Here is a 4,461-nt window from a genome sequence, read left to right as displayed (position 1 = left end):
ATTGTTGGTGAAGCTGTAAAATGATGCAACCATTTTGGAAAGCAATTTAGAATTATGCAAATAAAGTGATTAAAATGTCCATATCCTTTGAACCAGAGATTTTGTGCATAATGAGATTATAACCCAAGGACACTAGTGATAAGAAAAAAGTCCCCTGGGGCAGCCAGGTAGCACAGTGAGTAAGAGTACTGGCTCCAGTGTTGGAATGACCTGGAGATCGAATCCCAAGCTCAGACACTTAGCACCCACCCAGAAACACCTGGCCGTGTAACCTTGAGCAAGTTACTTAACTAACCCCAATTGCTTAGGGGCCGTCAGGTGGCTCAGCGAGTAAGAGCACTGGCTCCAGTGTCAGGATGACCTGGATCAAATCCGGGCTCAGATACTCAGCACCACACCCAGAAATAACTGGCCGTGTAACCTTGAGCTAGTTACTTAATCCCGATTGATTTAAAAAAAAAAAAAAGAAAAAAGTCCCCATAGACTCCAAAATGCTTATAGCAGCACCTTTCTATGATAGCTAAGAACTGGAAACAAGGGAGCCAAGGTGGCAGCATAGAAGCAGGAAAACTCCATGAGCTCCCCCCATAACCACCTCAAATACCTATAAAATATGACTCTAAACAAATTTTAGAACTACAGAACCCACAAAGTGACAGAGATAAACAAGTGTCCCACTGATTTGTTTGATTTGCCGGCCTCCTACGGCAGGCCGGCAGGAAGGGTCCATCGCAACATGCTGGGAGCTGAGCCCAGTCCCTCGTGAGCTTGCAGTTTTAGCCCCAGGGCGGCCCGCTGGAGCAGACTTTGGGAGAGTGGATCACCAGCAGCTGTGGTGGTTTCCAGAAATATCAACCCATAAATGCCAAAGAAAAGGTAAAAGGTCAGTGTAGAACTCTGTTGGAACTGGGGGGGCTGGAGGCATGGTCTGGCCTCTGCCCCCAGAAGGAGAAGGGGTGGAGGTGCGGCACCTCTGCAACCACCTCCACATAGCTGCTTCAGAGCTCCTGGTCTGTAGATTGTAGGTGGGCCAAGCAACCATTCAAAGGGTTATCGCTCTTGCTTTAACCTGCCTGGATCTGGATCATGGTCTTGGGTGGTGGTCCTGAGGTATGTGACCAGTGAGCCAGAGCTTGTGGGGGCTGCAGAGACAGCACCCTTCTAATACCTCCAGCAGCTGTGAAAACCCCAGCAATTTGGGACAAAGCTCTCCCATCTGGAAGCAGAGTTCTACTGTGGCAAAGAGCTCAAAAGTCAAGTAATTGAGTGAGAACATGAGGAAGCAAAGCAAGCACAGCAATCCAACTTTAGATTCCTTTTGAGGGGACTAAAAGGATCAAAGCATGGAATTGGAGGAAAGCAACAAAGTCAGAACTCCTGCCTCAAAAGCTTCCAAGAAAAATATGAATTGGTTACAGCCCATGGAGGAGCTCAAGAAGGATTTTGAAAATCAAGCAAGAGAAGTGGAGGAAAAATTGGGAAGAGAAATGAGAATGATGCAAGAAAATCATGAAAAGAGAGTCAACAACCTAATTAAAGAAAATAACACCTTAAAAAATAGACTAACTCAAATGGCAAAAGCGGCTCAAAAAGCCAATGAGGAGAAGAATGCCTTAAAAAGTCAAATTTCCCAGATGGAAAAAGAATTTCAAAAGCTTACTGAAGAGAATCATTCCTTCAGAATTAGATTGGAGCAAATGGAAGTTAATGACTTTATGAGAAATCAAGATAGTATTAAACAGATCCAAACAAATGAAAAAACAGAAAGCAATGTGAAATATCTCAGTGGAAAAACCACCGACCTGGAAAATAGATCCAGGAGACATAATTTAAAAAATTATTGGACTACCTGAAAGCCATGATCAAAAAAAGAACCTAGAAATCTTCCTTCAAGAAATTCTCAAGGAAAATTGCCCTGATATTTTAGAACCAGAAGGCAAAATAGAAATTGAAAGAATTCATTGATCACCTCTTGAAAAAGATCTCAAAAAGAAAACTCCTAGGAATATTATAGCCAGGTTCCAGAGTTTCCGGATCAAGGAGAAAATATTACAAGCAGCTAAGAAAAAACGGAAACACAATCAGAATAACATGGAATCTAGCAGCTTCTACATTAATGGATCGAAGAGCTGGGAATATGATATTCTGGAGGTCAAAGAAGCTGGGATTAAAAGCAAGAATCACCTACCCAGCAAAACTGAGTATAATGCTTCAGGGGAAAATATGGTCCTCCAATGAAATAAAGGACTTTCAAGCATTCTTTTTTTTTTTTAAGCAATTGGGGTTAAGTAACTTTCCCAAGGTTACAGGGCCAGTTATTTTGTGTGGGTGTTAAGTATCTGAGGCCGGAACCGATTCCGGGTCCTCCCGACTTTGGGGCCAGTGCTCTTACTCACTGCGCCACTTAGCCACCCCAAAATATCCAGAAATTGTTTTTTTTTTTTTTTTGCTTATGAAGGGCAATTGGGGTTATGTGACTTGACCGGGTTCACACAGCTAGTTAGTATGTCAAGTGTCTGAGGCCAGATTTGAACTCAGGTCCTCCTGACTCCAAGGCTGGTACTCTATTCACTGCACCACCTAGCCACCCCTACTTTCAAGCATTCTTGATGAAAAAACCAGAGTCACATAGAAAATCTGACATTCAAATACAAGAAGCAAGAGAAGTATGCGAAGGTAAACAGGGAAAAGAAATCATAAGGAAATTATCAAAGTTGAACTATTTAAATGGCTATATGCAAAAACAATAATTGTAACTTATGAAACCTTTCTCAGTATGAGGATAGTTGAAGGGAATATAAATGTATATATGTCTATATAGGAGGATATATGTGCATATGAATACATATGTGAGTGTGTATGTATGGGTACAGGTATACATAGACAGAGGGCACGGCATCAATTGAATAGAAAGGGATGATATTTAAAAGGTGAAATTGAGAGGTGAGGGAGGAATATAAGGAAAGGGGATGGGGAGAGACAGAATGAGGTAAATTATCTCATATAGAAGAGGCAAGGGATAGCTGTTACAATGGAGGGGAAGAACAGGAAGGCAAAAGAGAATGGGTCAACCTTACTCTCATTGAATTTGGCTTAGGGAGGGAATGACATACACACTAAATAGGGTATCTCACCCTACAAGAGAGTAGGGGGGAAGGGAATGAGAAGGGGGATGATGGAGGGGAGTAGAGATTAGGGGTAAGAGTAGTTAGAAGCACACACTTTTGAAAAGGAACAGGGTCAAAGTAGAGAATAGAATAAGTGGGGGGTGGGATAGGATGGAGGGAAATATAGTCAGTCTTTCACAATATATCCACTATGGAAATGTTTTGCATAACTATACATGTACAACCTATATTGGATTGCTTATCTTTCCAGTAAGGGTGGGTGATGAGGGAGGAAGGAAAAGAATCTGGAATTCAAAGTTTTAAAATCAAATGTTGAAAAAAGATATTTCTTTTTTACATGCAACTGGGAAATAAGATATACAAGCATTGGGGTAAGGAGATCCATCTTGCCCTACCAAAAAGTCAGAGGGGGAATGGGGAAGGATATAGGATACAGCAGATTCAGGGAGGGGGTATACAGTGGGATTGCTGTTTTGGGGTGGCAGGTAGGGGAAAAACGGGGAGAAAATCTGTAACTCAAAATCTTGTGGAAATGAATGATGTAAACTAAAAATAAACATAAAATTTAATTAAAAAAACAAGAATTGGAAACAAAATGGATGTCTCTCAATTGGGGAATGGCTAAAAAATGATACATTATTGTAATGAGATATTACTATGCTGTAAGAAATTGTATGCACGATGAATACAGAGAAGCATGGGAAATTCTATATCAACTGATATAGGTTATAATAAACAGAGCCAAGAAAACAACATACACAGAAGCTACAATGTAAATGGAGGGAACAATGACACAATAAAAAAGCAAAAGTAGATCTAATAAAATTATAAAAATCAATAGGACTCAAATGAAGAGACATAAGAAGGTACCCCCAACCTTCCCCTTTGTGGAGGTGGGAGGGCCACAGGTGTTATACATTGCACACATTTTCAGACAATTTTAATGTAGTGGTCAGGAGTACTGACTTTTTTCTCTTTAAAAAAATACTATTTGTCATATTTCCTATTTATTCTAGATATAGTTTGTTTGCATGTTTGTATACTTACTGTCTCCCCGATTAGACTGTAAACTCCTCAGGGGCAGGAACTGGTTTTTGCCTTTCTTTGTATGTCCAGCGCTTAACACAGTGTCTGGCACTTAGTAGGCACTTGATAAAAGCTCTTGGACTTACTGTCAGCCACAGGTACTAGAAATAGAAAACTCACTAGCCTTCTATTTGCCTTATTACACAGACAGACAGACAGACAGGCAGACAGACAGACAGACAGACAGACAGATGATAGATAGATAGATAGATAGATAGATAGATAGATAGATAGATAGATAGATAGA

The sequence above is a fragment of the Petaurus breviceps genome, unplaced genomic scaffold (genome assembly GCF_028583685.1).
Source record: "Petaurus breviceps papuanus isolate PSGF00001 unplaced genomic scaffold, PetGlider_PUasm1.0 129, whole genome shotgun sequence".
Taxonomy (NCBI): Eukaryota; Metazoa; Chordata; class Mammalia; order Diprotodontia; family Petauridae; genus Petaurus; species Petaurus breviceps.
This window is presented reverse-complemented; position numbering follows the sequence as displayed.